This window comes from Vombatus ursinus, unplaced genomic scaffold (genome assembly GCF_900497805.2).
Source record: "Vombatus ursinus unplaced genomic scaffold, bare-nosed wombat genome assembly UNPS02009205.1, whole genome shotgun sequence".
Classification (NCBI taxonomy): domain Eukaryota; kingdom Metazoa; phylum Chordata; class Mammalia; order Diprotodontia; family Vombatidae; genus Vombatus; species Vombatus ursinus.
The window spans coordinates 6,626,661-6,643,650 of NW_020948983.1; the positions used below are offsets into that span (position 1 = coordinate 6,626,661).

Below are 16,990 nucleotides of genomic sequence, written 5' to 3' on the forward strand. Positions count from 1 at the left end.
ATATTTTTGTACAACTAGGTCCTTCACCATCCTACACCCCTTTTTTTATCTCTTTGGGATACAGACCTAGTAGTGGTATTGCTGAATCAAAAAGTATGCATAGTTTTATAGGCCTTTGGTCATAGTTCCAAATTATTCTTAAAATCAGTTGACAATAGTGCATTAGTGTCCCAATTTTCCCACATCACTTTCAACATTTGTTATTTTCCTTTTCTGTCATATTAGCCAATCTGATAGATATGAGGTGGTACCTCAGAGTTGTTTTAATTTCCATTTCTCTAATCAATAGTGATGTAGAGCCATTTTTCATATCATAATAGATAGCTTTGTTTTCTTCACAAATTTTTCCTTTTTCCAATTAATTTATGGTATCATTCTTTATATCTAAATCACGTACCCATTTTGACCTTATCTTGATATATAGTGAAAGATGTTGGACTATACCTAGTTTTTGCCATACTGTTTTCCAGTTTTCCCAGCAGTTTTTGTCAAATAGTAAATTCTTGTTCCAGAAGCCTAGGTCTTTGTGTGCTGCCTTATTTTTTTCACCTGTAAAATGGGGTTAATGGTGCCTTCCTAGCTTGTTGTGAGGATCTGATGAAATAATGTACAAAAAGCACTTTGCAGACAATTTTTAATGACACATAGACATATGATATGTTATATATAAATATAAGTAGTTATTATAATTAGACATGGTTTTTGCCCTTGAATAACTTGTAGTGTAGTTGGGAGAACAAGACTTAAACACAGGAAAAGCTTCCTTTTATTTCATGTTGTTAAGTTGCCAATAAATGCTATTTGTATTGTATATTATACTTTCACTATAAGTACATCCTGTTTACATTATGTGTTTAAGGGTGGAATAGATAACCATGAGGTCAAATCACTCTACCTCAATTTGCTCATTTATAAAAAGAAGGGGTTGATCTCCAAGCACATTATAGGATTGAATCTTATGATTCTATGACTGTGTGGAGCAGGTAGGATTTGAGATGGGCCTAGAACGGTGTGTAAACTTACACAGTGAGGAAGTAGGACATAGTGGATAAAGTCCTGGATTTAAAGTAAAGAAGACCTGAGTTTAGAATCTGGCTCTGATACTTGAAAGACAGTGTGATGTAGTTAAGGGAGAGTTGGATTCAAAGTTGAGAAGACCTGCACTATATGTCCTGCCTCTGACACATATTTGGTAGTGTGAGCCTGGGCAAGTCACTTAAGCTCTGAGAGCTCCAGGTCACTCTTGGAACTCTAGATCACTCTCTAAGACTGTAAGCTGCAGAGGAAGTGTGACCCTCAATGTTAGAGAGAGTTTTCTCACTTGAAAATTTCCTATGTTTATGAAATCACAAATAAAGACCCCATCCCTATCTCTCTAACACAAGCCTGTGACCTTGGGTAAATAGCCTCTCTCAGTTTCAGGGTCCACATCTGCAAAATGGGAATACTACCTGTAGCACCTACTTTACAAGGTTGTTTTGAGGCTCAAAGGGGATAATGTCCTAGAGCAGCTTCACAAATTTTAAAGGACAATCCCATGTAAAGGTTGGCTGTTCTTATCAGAGAGAGGGCGTGGAAGGGCTTTCCAGTAAGAGAGAATATACATAGTAGCTTTGCTGATAAAGATGCTCCCAGTATTTCTAGGTGCACATGGTCACTCTCAGTGGTTTTTTTATGGTCCACAAACCCTACTTGTTCTCAGAACACGGGGAAACCTGTAGGACAGCATATTCTGGTCTGACTGCATTTTTCACTGAACTGTATCTATGCGAAATGATGAGCTACATCAGTTACCAGAAGGGGAAAAAAGTAAGAAAATTCATCATGGACTAAGCTCTTTAGAGGGGAGGAAACTGCCCAGGATCCAGACATTCAAGTAAATTTACATGAAATTGAGTGTTACATAAGAACACATGAAGATAACCAATCCTTTGTTGTTGCTGTTCAGTCATTTTCAGTCATGTCTGACTCTTTGTGACCCCATTTGGGGTTTTCTTGGCAGAGATACTAGAGTGGTTTGCCATTTCCTTCTCTAGCTCATTTGACAGATGAGGAAACTGAGGCAAACAGGGTTAAGTGACTTGCCCAGGGTCACACAGTTAGTAAATGTCTGAGGCTAGATTTGAACTCATGAAGAGGAGTCTTCCTGACTTCAGGACCAGCACTCTGAATCACTGAGCTACTTACTTGTCCCCAAACAATCTATAAGAAAGGGTAAAGTAGAGAAGCTGAGGTGGAAAGAGCTCTGCCCTAGAAGTGTAGACACCCAAGTTCTAATTCTAACTAACTGACTAACTAATTCTGCCACTAACTGGTTATATGATCTTGGGCACATGATATCACCTCACTGTGCCCTGTTTGTCCCATCTTTAAAAAGAGAAGTTGGATTATCTGATCTCTGAGTTTCTTCCCAGCTTAATAATTCTACAATCCCAAATAAATGAAATGGAAATTAAGGTAGGAAATACAATATTGAAGGGCCAAGGTTTTGGAAGCAGGGAATTTAAGGAAGGTAATACAGAGAAGGTACTAAATAAATTGTTCTTTTATATGGTTTATTGGATTTCAAAGATAAGTGATTTAATAAAGGAATGCTTATATGCTGCTAAATAATGCTGGAGGAAGTCATGCAACTAAGCTGACTGTTTTCACAATAAATACATGTTATTTAATACCAGTTGTGGTAATAAAATCTTTTTATGTTTCCATAATTGATTCTTTGCTGCATCCCCACTTCAGGTCTTCCAAACCTTCTCTTCTTTGCTCAGGTTTCCTATGCCACCCCTTTTGCAGCCCATCCCACCCACTGCCACACTAGTTAGCAGAGAATCTCACCTCATATTTATTGAAAAAAAATAGAAGCCAAGATTTCTGGGTGGTGTGACAAACAACATGGAGGACACTAGTCCCCATAATTTGTCAAACCTCTCTAAAACAGAAATTATTCACCAAAGATAAACCAACTTCATCTGTCTTCACATTCATAAAGAAGTGTCAAACTTATGGTCTCAAGCTGTAAAGCTCCTTAGTGCTACTTAAATCAGATTAATATGTAATTTGGAAATGTTTAAGACAATAAATAAAAATGCAATACAATATGGGTAATGTTCATTTGTAGTTTCCTAATCAATATGCAGCTAATAGGGATCCATTTTTCTTTGAGTCTGACTCTACTTCTCTTACACAGGGAATCCAAAAGAAGGTAAAAGAAAAAATAATCCTGTTCACTCATGCCTACCTTGAGATCACTCAGCACCCCACTTTCACCTCAGGGAGGCTATACTAGCTGACCCAAGAAATCAACCCATGATTTTTTAACAGAACCCAAGCCTACATCCTAGTCCCCTCCCCCTCCTTCTTTCCATTGACATGGAAATCTGGGCTCCAGGCTGCAGAAGTTTGCTGGGGCTTTGGTGGGCAGCACTGTGACATTACTCTGTACTGTAAAAGATTTCTGCATGAGAGTGGAGGGACAGAGGGCAGTAGGCAGAACATGTGTCTGGGCTTGAAGTAGAGCTCAACCCCATACCCCAGCTCCCCCTTCTTGCTTTCAGAGCCTTGGAGACCTAACTTCCAAATGACAGAAATCAACCCCTAGCTGCAATAGAATCAGAGTGACAGTGCTCTCAACTATTGGGCCAGGGAACTAACAAACAGAAGGAATAGAATGGGACAGGACACTATTGTGCCTGGAGGGCTGTGCAACATTCCAGTAAGCCTGAGGGGAAAAGCCCAACCTGAGGGGAAAAGACCAGCATCTAACCGGGGCAAGTTCTGTCTCCCTGAAAGTCACATGAAGCACAGACTTAGCCTAGTGAACCACGAATTTCCCAGTGTGGAAAGAAGCTGAGAAATTCTGAAATCCAGTCCCAAAAGGAAGTGTCATCAGAGTGGAAGAAGCTAGAAAGTGAGAAATAGGAAAAAAGGAAAAAAAGATTGAAATTAATAAAAATCTCAGGAAGAAGAAAATTCATAGACCTTGAATATAAGCAGATAAATCATGGTGGAAACATTAAGAGCAGAAGGAAATATGGCCTCAAGATCAAGCAAATGAGTTCATGTATATATGAATAAATACTACAAAAGAAAGGAAAATGAACCAACAGTTGACAATCTAGACTAGAGGACTCTTTGAAATTTGTGGAGAACATGATACTACAACTTGCTGTTCCAGAATGGTTTAAAAGAAAATGAGAATTGTGAGAGCAGAATTTATGGTTTGTATAGCAAAAAATAATTGACAAAATAGAAAACTTTGAATCTGTGATGGCAAGTTTCACAAAGAAACAAAAGAAAGAATAATCAATTAGTAATACAAATACACAGGAGTGTGTTTGAAGGACAATCTAAAAGATGAAAAGCAAAAAACAATAACATTAAAAGAAAATATGCTCTCTATCCAAGCAAAACAATGACCTTAAAGATAGGATGCATAGAGACAATCTAAGGAACACAGATCTCTCAGAAGAACACAAGCCAAAATACTTGAATGGCATAATGCAAGTAATAATACAAGGAAGTGACCCAGAATTTTTGAACATAGAATATGAAATATCAATTGAAAGAATTCATAAATTGCTTCCTGAAAAAAAAACCCAAAGCTGCAAATTCCAAGACATATAGTTGTAAACTTAACATTTCAATTCAAAAACAACAAATTCTGAAAGTAATCAAGAGAAAGACCTGGAAATACAAAGGAAAGGAAATAACAAGATTCCTATGCACCCACCAGAAAACAGGAGAAAATGGAATAATTTATTCCAAAGAGCAATGAAGCTCAAGATAAAGCCCAGGGTGGCCTACCTTGAAAATCTACCTGAACTTAACAGCAAATGAAAAAAGATGCTGAATGATAAAGAGACAGAAACATTCTTTAAAAGAAAACAAGTCCTCTGGCCCACACCGGGCTGGATCTTGGGCACTAAAGTCATGGACTTGAAGAACTCTGGTATGGTTACTCCCAAAAGAACTGTCTTATCTGTCAGCCAAGAAAAATTAAGAAACAATGCTGCAGATTGGCACAATTTATTATCAAAATGGGAGACTCTCAATAAGATGGGATTTTCTGTTGTAAACAAAATAGGAAATATCAAAATCAGTGCACTTACTGAAGACAAGGTAGAACTAGAATGCAATAGCATTGCTTCTGGTTTTCATTCTCAAAAGGTAAATCCAAAATATAATGAGGAACTTGAGATGTTGTACAAGGAACTTCATGACACCTTGGAAAACTTGGCTAAGGTACAGGTGAAAATGGAAAAGCTAACATCAACCGCTAAAGGAATTTGTAACCTAGAAAATTACCATCGTGGAAATGGAAATTACCAAACACCTGTTTTCCATACATGGCCCACCACCTACTTCTACGAAGTTTCCCATAAGCTTTCAGAAATGTGCAAGAAGGAAATACTCCTCAAACGCATCATTGTGGAAGAGCTCACCCATGCTATGAACCAGGATCTCATTTTAAGCTACTTATATATGTGATTGTACCAGCCCTATATTGAGAACAGCAGGCTTGATGTGGAAAGCATACTACTTGAAACTGGACATTGAGCATTATAATTTTTCCAAAACTATTTCATTAAGTCTAAACTCCCAAAACCAGAATGATCCTTTCTTTCCAGGTCTTAAGATATAGGCCCATTGCTGACTCATGCATTTCCTTCCAGGGTCACAGCTCTGCTTCTTTTCTCACTTGCAGAATGAGTTGCTTCAATTCCACCTTAACACCACTCTGGTAGTTACTTTTGTGTGTGTGTGTGCGTGTGTGTGTGTGTGTGTGTGTGTGTGTGGTAGTTACTTTTAAAGTCGATGCTAGTCATCCATTCAGGACCTACTTTTAAAGCCATGGCCCTCCTTATTTGACAAAAATTACTAGGAAAACTGTTCATATGTTTGGCAGAAAATGTTTGGATCAGCATTTATTTCCACAATAAGTTCCAAATGGATTCTCAGCCCACTGTTTAAAAAAAATAAAATAACACCCACACAATGGGGTGAGATCAGGAAAATGAAAGGAGGTTTCACAGTTATAAGTAGGAGAATTATAAACCAAAGGATAGAGGCATAAAATTAAAACACACATGTACAAACAAAACCAAAAGAAACTAGATTGGGAAAAATAGTTTAATCAAATAACAGAATAAAATCTGCCATAGGAAATTGATACAAAAACATGAGACTAAGAGCCATTTCCTAGCTAAGTGTTCAAAAGATAGAAACAAATGACCTTCAGAATTAAGAAATGCAGTTAACAAACAAAAAAGTACAGGTAATCACTAAGACAAATGAATATTTAACAACATTGGTTTCACCTCACATTAAATTGGTTAAAAAAAAAAAAAACAAGCCAGCAATGCTGTTTAAGACAGGAGCACTTAATACATACTCATGGTAGAGCTTTGCACTGGCCTAACCATTACAACAATTCAGAACTTTTCAAGAAAAGTCACTAAACTATTTGAACGCTTTGACTCATTTGTCTGCTACTATAAGACATGTAACAAAATGAGGTCAAAGAGGACTTGAGGTGAGAGAAAGCCCCATGTGGGCACTTTTTGTGGAAGAAACAGAAACTAGGGAAGATTCGAATGAACTTACATAGAGTGAAGAAAGCAGAATCAAGAGATATGTTTCATGGGAAGAAAAATACTAAAAAAAAATTCAGGTTAAGGTAAATAACTAATATTAATCAGAAGACTGATGAAACATGTTTTTTCACAGGTTAATGAGGTTCTGGGGTGTGGAAGTGTGTCAGTTTCACTTGCTTAACTGTTTTTGTTACAAAGGGGCATGGGGGCAGAGATAACAATATAAATGCTGTTTTTTAAAAAAACAATACATTTTTGAAAACAAAAAACAAAACAAAAAAAAGAAAAGAAGATTTGAAAAGATTATTTGCTTCTTGAAAACCACAGACGACAGAAATTTAGGAAGGATGAATGAAAGCTTCAGCCAAGGACAGCAAAAGAAACAGAGTGACAGCAGAGAAACCAGAAAGAGAATTCTTTCTGAATTACACAAGGAGACAAGGATGAAGGTGAAGGTCTGGTAGAGGTAACAGTGGAGGGAAATGCCTGGGGAATTATAGATAAAATTTTGTGACATACTGCCTAAAGGTGAATCAATGTTTTTTGTTAGCTACATTAAAAAATTATAGGGTACATGACAGTGGGGAGGGGCACAGAGATATAAAGGGGTGTGTTTGATATGCCCAGGTAAAATTGAGGGCTAGCAATGAGGAGAAGGTGACTTGTGTAGTCTCTCAAGAAAAGAAAAATCTGCAGAGTAATGGGTGAGGAAAAGGTGGGAAGGATTGAAAAACAGGGTTGGTACAGGGAAGAGGGAGGCCTTGTTTCATGGGTATGAGGAGATTCCATTGATGAACACTCGTATGGGTAAAAAGAAATATTCTTTGAAGAGAGATGAGGGCCTTGTATTTGGCATTATCTGAGGAAATGGGGCTTGAAAAGACTACTTGTCCCGCCTTGGGACCAAGGGAGTTGTAACCCATAGGCAGGGACTCAAAGAGCAACTTTTCAGGTAAATGAAAAAAAGAAGGTAACCAGAGGGAGGGTGTAGATCAGTGGTGGGCTGCATACTCAGGTACATATGGGAGAGAGGGGAGTGTCTTACCATGAGGCAGCATCCTCTCAGTCACCTGCAGGAATTGGCATTGTTCTGGGTGTGGGGCACAACAGAAAAAAGAAATCTACTGGGCAAGTTCTATAAGGTTGTGACAGGAACTGGCTAGGGGAGTGAGCTCAGAATGAATAATATGGAAGTTTTGATTCCATGATGAATTCAGAGAATAGAGAGAGACTAAATCATTATAAATCATATGTCATGAATCACAGAATAAGGGTCTAGAATAGATAGAAAGAGAGGACAGATAATTAAGAGAGTAAGAGAAATCTCTGGAAAAGGGAACAAAAATGAAATTTCAAAAACTAACAGGATTAGTTGAAGGGAAAGAGAAGGACAAAGCTACTTTACTAAGTGAGAAAGAAAGAAGAGGAGAAGAATTAAATAACTAGATAAAATACAAGAGAGAAAAATCAGTTAATAAGCAAAACTCCAAAGAGAAAGGGGTAACAAAAAGGAGAGGAAATCAGGTGTGAAAGAGAAAGAGCCAATGGGGAAAGGACCATATTTAAAAAGATTAAGCTAAAGTTACTAAAGAGACATAGTACTGTGTTTAGAGTAGAAGAAATAAAAAATTACAACTTGAAAAAAAACACTATTAGGGACAAATGGAGGAAAATGTAAATCTAACTCATAACTTTAAATGTGAATGGATTAAGCAATCCAATAAAATGAAAACGAGTGAGAGATTCAATAAGAAAACAAAACCTTAAAATCTGTTGTTTACAAGAAACACATTTAAAAAACAAAAACGTACACACACAAAAAAACTGAGGAGATGGGGGAATAATTTACTATGCATCAAGTGAATAAAAGAAACAAGGAGCTACAGTCATGCTACTTGACAAAGCAAAAACAAACATACAAAAATGAAAAGGGATAAACAAGGAAACTATATTGTGCTGAAAGGAACCACAGACAACAAACCAATATCAGTAATAACCCCATATTCTATAAAATCCTTAACATCCAAATTCATAAAGGAAGTATTAACTGAGCTACAAGAAGCAATAGTAACACAGTAGTGACGGAAGATTTCAATAATCCTTTCTTAGTTTTGGATAAGTCTAACAGAAAGATAAATAATTAGGAAAACATGGACCTGAACAAATTGCTGGAGAAGCTAGTGTCAAACAATGACCAACCATAATTTCAGAGAATTCATGATGAAATTTGATATTTGCCTCGAGATAGAGAGCTGATGGATTCAGAGTATAGATTGAAGCATATTTCTGTTCTTTCTTTCTTGCCATCTAGCTGCCTCTGTTTATTTTTACATAAAGAATTAAATCTTGGTAGAATGTTTGATACTGCAGGACATAGAGCATCTTCAGTGTTTTTCAGAGTTCATTGATATTTTGATTTTATAATTGTCAATGCTGAGAACACCACTTTGCATAAATACGTAGTATAAAATGGCAAAAGTATGTTAGGGCCATTTCTGAAATTGTTGGGAATTCTGTCTTAATCCCAAGCTAAAATTCATTTAACAATTTTTTAGGAAATTCAAATTTTAAACTTGTCACTTCATAACTTGGCAAATTCTTCTTGAACTTTTTTTTTCCTGAGGCAATTGGGGTTAAGTGACTTGCCCAGAGTCTAACAACTAATGAGTGTTATGTGTCTGAAGTTTGAACTTAGGTCCTCCTGACTCCAGAGCTGGTGCTCTATCTATTGCACCACCTAGCTGCCTGTCTTCTTGAACTTTTAATGGCAGATGACTGATTTTTTTTTGTTTCATTTGAGTATGGTTTATGAATCCAACTTAGTTTTTTAGAATCAAAATTTGAAAGGAAATATTTCTGAAACTGTGTCTCCAGGCACTTCAGATGATCAATTATAACTCTTACAATTATATCTTTGGGAAGGGTATTTTCAAGTCTGTATCTGTAAACATTTCTAGAGAACCATTTTCCACTCTATTCTTCCATACGTTAAAAATTTTAGTACAACTTTCAATTTTATCTTTTAACATACAATTTTTTCCTTGAAGCAACATATTTAAATCATTGAGTTTTTCAAAAATATCCAACAAATAACAGTTTTGAAAGCTGTAAGTCATTATGAAAAAAAATTAACAAAATCAGATTTCTACTCAATCAAAATTATAAAAACCTCATCTTTCAATTTCAATGATCTGTTTAAACTTTGCTCTCTTGAGAGCCACCTTACCTCTGCATGTACTAATAACCTTTTGTAATTGGAGTCCATGTCTTTCCAAAGCTTTGAAAACAAATGACTGTTAAGGGCACGGCTTTTAATGAAGTTAATGATTTTGATAGTATCACAAAGAACAACATCTAATTCTGGTGATTTTTTTTCGCTATAAGTGCCTCCCAATGGATCATGCAGTGAGTAAAAGGGATATGTTCATTGTCACCAGGTTTAACTTTTGCTGCGAATCCAACATTCTCTCCCATCATTACTCCAGCACCATGTGTACAGACTCAAACACAATTTTTCCACTGTAAACTTTCATTTGTGAAAAATTCATTGACTTTAATATATATATCTTCCCCTCTTGCATGCCCTCCCAAAGGGCAACAAAATAATAATTCCTCATGTATCCTTCCTTCATAAACATGTCTTACATAAAGTAACAACTGTGCCATGTTAGAAATATTAATTGTTCCATCTAACTGAATTGCAAACTTTGGGCTGCCTTGGAATTGGTCATTACCAATTTCAGAAATTCTTTTGGAAACAGTATCATTCAATAAAGGAATTTTATTAATTTTATCCCCATACTTTTTCCCATGAACTATATCTGAGATTTTTAATAGCAGCAGGTAACACGAGATCTTCTCTTATCATATAAGGCTTTTTAGTTTTTGCAATTAAATAAGAAGTTTTGTAAGATACTTTTTGTTGACAGTAACAAATTCTCAAAACATTGCTTTTCTTTATTTAGAGATTTTAAAAATTGTTCAAAATATTCCTTTGGTTTATTTCAATATGCTGCATACTTGGTATTAAGATATCATTTTAGTTTGACTGGTTTCATGTTCTGCATAGTCAAAACTTCATTACAAATTAAACAAAGAGGTTTTTCTACACCATCGCCATTATTAGAAATAAATCCATATTGCAAAAATGATTCAACACATTTTCTTTTTCTTATCGATTTAGGTGCACTACAACCTGGTAGCAAAGATTCTGCCACATTGTTATCAGTATTTTTACTTATTCTGTCTAAATTTAGTCACTTAACCATAACTGAAAAATATTTTTGTCCCAAAATGTGAATAAATAGTGCTAATAATTTCTCAAATAAATACTAGTTTCAGTTTATGAAATTACATTTGTTTGTGCTTAATTTAAAAAATTGATGTTCACACACATACAGCAGTGATGGCAGAGAAATATTATTAAAGGGCTTTTGTCTTTACTTGCTGCAATTAAATACTTATGTTTCTGTAAAAGAAAGAGATAACAGCAATTTTTAAAATCAAACATTTCAACACAATACAATCCAAAAATATACTAACTTGATACTTAGATGCTGAGAAATGATGGTAGGAAAATATTAAAAGTCTTTATTTTCCATAATTAAACTATTATGTTACTATAAGAGCAGAAAACTTTGCATGTACAGTAAAAACACTGAAATTCATAACATACAATAGTCTCAAGTCTGAGCCAAGGTGTTTCTGGCAGCATTCATTGGCACTGCATGGCACCACGGCATGAGCAGTGCAAAGGTAGCACGTTGTGTGTTCAGAACCAAGGCTGCAGTGAAGTTACACGATGCAACGTGGGCAAGTGCTGCCAGAGACACCTCCAATTCATTATGCATTTGATTTTGAATTAATTTTTGGTCGTTGCATGTTCAGAAACCTTTTACTGTTGCCAAATTTTTTGCGACTTCCCACATTCAGTTACAGTTGTGATCCACAGTTTAAGAAGTGCTGCAGTAAGACATTGTTGGTGGAGCTGCAAAACAGTATACCTTTTTGGAAAGCAAGTTGTCATTATGCAAATTAAGTGATTAAAATGTCCCTACCCTTTGAACCAGAGGGTCAGTTACTGGACTTACACCCCAAGGAAGCCATCAATAAGAATAAAGTTCCCGCATATATTGAAATATTTATAGCAGCACTTTGTAATAGCAAAGAATTAGAAAATAGATGCCCATTGATTGAGGAATAGCTAAACAAATTGTGATACATGAATATAACTGAATATTAATATGCTATAAGAAATTATATATGTGATTAATATAGAGATACATGAAAAATGTACATGAACTGATGCAGAGGGAAGTAAGCAGAGCCAAAAACATAATGTACACAGTAACTATTGTTGTTTTGTTGTTCAGTCATGTCTGACTCTTCATGACCCTATTTGGGTTTTTCTTGGTAAAGATACCAAAATGGTTTGCCATTTCCTTCTCCAACTCATTTTACTGAACAATAACTGTGGCAAACAGGGTTAAATGACTTGCCCAAGGTCACACAGCTAGTAAATGTCTGAGATCAAATTTGAACTCAAGAAGATGAATGAGTCTTCCTGACTCCCGACCTGGCATTGTATCCACTGTACCACCCAGCTGCCCCACACAATAACTACAATGTAAATGGTAAGAACAATCGCGTACCAAAAAATCAAAAATGAATTAGCAAAATTATAAAGATGAAGCATGAATCAATTGAAGAAATAAGAAAAGACACCCTTAAGCCATCTCTTGGTAGAGGTGAGAGGTGTGAGCCTGGGGGACTAGGAAGATGGTAGTATTCTCTTTAGTCCTGCTTCACTAACTGTCTTTTAGATATTTCTCGATGGATATCTCAAACTCAACAGTAAATATTTTTGGATTTGTTCAATGTATACATCAGTTGTTTCGATTTTTTCTTCTTTTTTTTGTTTTTGAATTTTTTTTTTTTTGTTATATGGTATGGCTCTCTGGGAAGGGGAGGAAGAGGGAAACTGGTAATTAACTATGATGATGGAAAAAGCAGAAGACCTTAATAAAACTTTCTTTTAAGAAAAAAGAGAGACTATTCCCTGGAGTTATCTTTTCTCCTATAATACTCTACATTTCAAAACTCCTCAAAAATCAATCTCTAGTCTTTTTCTTCCCACTCCAGTCTATGATGAAGAAATAGCTCTTTTTGAGAAGGCCAACCGCACCACTTAATTCCTTTCCCTCTAGTCTGCCTCAACAGATTGCCCTCACAACTATCCCACTTGCTAATCTTCAGTCTTTCCTTAGCTACTGATTCTTTTTCTCCTGACTACAAATAAGGCCTCATTTGACCTTGCAATCTCCTCAAGCTATTGTACTATATCTGTCCTCCCTTTCTCAACAAAAGTCCCAGAAAAAAAAAACTCTTCACTTGTCACTTCCAGTTCTTCTCCTCTCATTCACTTCTTGGCACCTTGGAATTTGAATTCTAACTTAATTTACTTAACTGAAACTGTTGTCAGTCAGTCAAGGAAGCATTTTAAAAACACTTACTATATGCCAGGAACAGTGCTAAATGATGGTAATACAAAAGAAGCAAAAGACAATCTCTGCCCCAGAGCTCAAAGTTTAATGAGGGAGACAACATGTAAACAAAAACTATGTACAATCTATATACAGGATAAATAGGAAATAATCGACAAAGAGAAGGCACTAGAATTAGGTATTGATAGGAAAGGCTCTGTAGAAGATAGGATTTTAAATGGTACTTGAAGCAAGCCAGAAGGAAGAAGTGAGGAGGGAGAGCATTCCAGGCATGGGAAACTGGTTGAGAGAATGTTTGGAAGGGGAGAGATGGAATATCTTATTTGTGGAATAGCAAGGAGGTCAATGTCACAGGATTGAAGAGTACATGATGGGGAATAAGGTGTAAGAAGTCTAGAATGGTGTGGGAGAGGAGGTGGTACTAGGTTATGAAGGGCTTTGAACACCAAACATGATTTTGTATTTGATCCTAGAGGTGTTAGGGAGCCATTGGATTTGGGGTGACATGATTAGACCTGAGCTTTAGGAAAATTATTTTGGTGGCTGAATGGAGGATAGATTGGAGTGGGAAGAGACTTGAGGCAAGTAGAGAAACAATGTTCAATCTCTCTTTCCTCTACACCACTCCAAAATGAAGAATTCTAATACTGGTAAAGGCAGGTAAAAGCATAAAGTAATGGAGACCTCCACCAGAGTGATGGCAGTATCAGAGGAGAGAAGGAGGGCATATTTGAGAGATGTTGCAAAGGTAAAATCAATAGGCCTTGGCAACAGATTAGATATGGGAGGTGAGCGATAGTGAGTAGAGGATGACATCTAGGTTGTGAGCCTGGGGGACTAGGAAGATGGTAGTATTCTCTTTAGTTCTGCATCACCAACTGTCATTTAGATATTTCTCAATGGATATCTCAAACTCAACAGTCCAAAACAGGACTCATTACCAATACCCCACTCCAAAACCTACCCCTCTTCATAATCTCCTAATTTCTATCAAGGGCAATCCCCTTCTTCCAGTCACCCAGCTTCACAACCTTGCAGTCATCCTCAACTCTTCACTCTACTTCATGCTCCCCATATCCAATCAGCTGCCAAGTCTTAATTTTCCCTCCCTAATATCTCTCAGATCTATTCCCTTCTCTCCACTCACATGGCTACCACATTAGTTCGGCCCCTTTCTGCCTCTCACTTGGACTATTGCAATAGCATCAATTGTTCTTCCTGCTTAAAGTCTTTTCCCTTTCCAATTCATCCTCCATACAGCTTAAAAAATGATATTCTTAAAGCACAGGTCTGACCATGAATGTATGTATAAATGAATAAATTAAAGACCAATCTTTTGTTGTTTGTGGCTGAATTTTAACTGAAAAAACATGCAGAATTCTCAAATGCATTGTTTTAGAGAGAATGGTAAAACTGGAATAGGGCATGGAAATGAGTCTTTTCCATCAAAACACTGCTTGATGGGACTCTTTGGTTCTGTGATTGTTTCACAACGTTTGCTACTGATTGAGTGGCAGATTGGTATATTAGGAAGAACCCAGTACTATGATGTGGGATACCTGAGTCCCAAGCCATTAACTTCTGTGCTATCTAGGTCATTCACTTCTCCCTGAGAATCAATTATCTTTCCTTTTTTTTTTTTTGGCAAGGCAATTGGGGTTAAATGACTTGCCCAGAGTCACACAGCTGGTTAAGTGTTATGTGTCTGCGGTCAGATTTGAACTCAGGTCCTCCTGACTCCAGGGCTGGTGCTCTCATCTACTGTGTGCCACCTACCTGCTCCAATTATCTTTCCTATAAAATAAGGCAGGTGGACTAAGTGAACTCTAAGGTTCCTTTCAGCCCTTACATCCTATTACTCTGGGTTATAAATATTAGAATAATAGATACTGTGACAGTTAACATAAAGCAATTAGATAAAATACATTATTGTCCTAAAAAGAATGTAAATTATTTTGGGGGTCAATGAAAAGAATGGGACAGCTAGGAGGCACAATGGATAGAGAACTGGGCCTGAAGTCAGAAAGACCTAAGTTCAAATCTGACCTCAGACACTTACTAGCTATGTGACCATGGGCAAGTCGTTTAACTCTGTTTGCCTCCGTTTCCTCGGCTGTAAAATGAGCTGGAGAAGGAAATGGCAAACCACTTCAGTATCTTTGCCAAGATTATCCCAAATGGGATCATGCAGTCAGAACTGAAATGACTCAGCAACAATGAAAAGAATACTAGATTTGAACACAGAAGATCTACATTTTAGTCTTAACCATTTAATTGGGGTGTGACCACAAGCAAGCCACTTTCTTTCAATAGTTCTTAATTTCTGGGGGGTTGCCCATCAATTGGGAAATGGCTGAATAAGCTATGATATATAATTAGGATGGAATACTATTGCACCATAAGAAATGACAGGCAGGATGGTTTCAGAAAAACTTGGAAAGACTTACATGAACTGATGCAGAGTGAAGTGAGCAGAACTAGAAGAATATTGTACACTGTAACAGGAATAATGTACAGTGAACAACTGTGAATGATTTAGCTATTCTCCTCAATAACAATGATCCAAGACAATCCCAACAGACTCATGACAAAAAATGCTATCTGCCTTCAGAGAAAAAATTGATAGTCTGAATGCAGACCAAAGAATATAATTTTTCTCTTTTCTCTTTCTTTTTGGTTTGAGTTTTCTTCCACAAAGTGATTAATGTGGAAATATGTTTTACAATATTACACATGTATAGCCTACATCAGATTACTTACTATCTTAGAGAGGGGAGAAGGAAAGGAGAGAAGTTGGAACTCAGAATTGTTTTTTAAAAATTAATGTTAAAAATTATTTTATATGTAGTTAGGGGAAAATAAAATAATATCTTAAAAGTTTAAGATTAAAAAGTTTTCGATTTCTCCAAATGTAAAATAAAGGGGTTGACCTATATGATTTCTAAGGTCCATTCTAGCTCTAACACTCCATAATTTTCTGAAGTTATGTTTAAATACAGGCAGGGAAAAACCCCAATCTCATATTCCCCTTGACTGAAAATCACTGGCATTAATAGAGATATCCACTGTTCTGCCTTGTGAAAGTCTGAACAATCTCTTTTAGGGGGGAGTGATGGGAAGGGAATTAACCTTTCTTGAAACAGGATGTGTCAAAGGAAAGGAAATCAGGGTTCTGTAGTGCTGGAAGTATGAGTTGTCCAAGTGCCTGCCTCTCTTCTATTGTACTCTATGTGTGTGCCCAATGAAACTATGTATGGCTACTATGTGTAGCTTCAGGAAAGAACATCCCAAATTTATGGGAAGAATGTTTTGTTACATTGTTCCTACAATCTCATCTCAGTAAATACCCTTATTTTGAGCTAGTTGTGACTACTGGCTTGCTATTAAAAATAAACACCAACTGGGGCTTAGAAGACAGCTAGGTGATGCAATGGATGAAGCACTGGGCATGGAGTCAGGAAGAACTGAGTTCAAATCCAGGCTCAAATGCTTGCTAGCTGTGTGACCCTGGGCAAGTCATTTAATTTCTCCTTACCTGTTTCCTTCATTGTAGAGATAATAATAGAATTTATTTACAGGATTGTTATGAGGATCAAATGAAATATTTGTACTGTTTAATGTAGTACATTTAATGTTGCCCATTTAATAAATGCTTATTTTTTTCCTTGTGGGCTAAAGTTTTAGGGACCCACAGAATACCTAATGCCTCAAGGTAGTTGTCTTTTAGGGACCCAATCTGCTAATAAAAGTTGAGAAGTAGCCCTGAGGAGGTGGTGCTGCTATCAAAATGTGCTAAGGGATTACTGCTTTTTAGGATCATTGGCAATCTATCACTTCTGTTTCAGTCTCTAAGGTCTGCAAATTAGTTTCAGTGGGCTGGGACATATCAAATGC

At 36.6% G+C, this 16,990-nt stretch overlaps 1 pseudogene; it reads left to right on the forward strand.

The window, feature by feature from the left end:
- The first annotated feature begins 4,929 nt into the window (after nt 1-4,929).
- Nucleotides 4,930-5,487, forward strand: LOC114035392 (annotated as a pseudogene).
- Nucleotides 5,488-16,990: the final 11,503 nt, after the last annotated feature.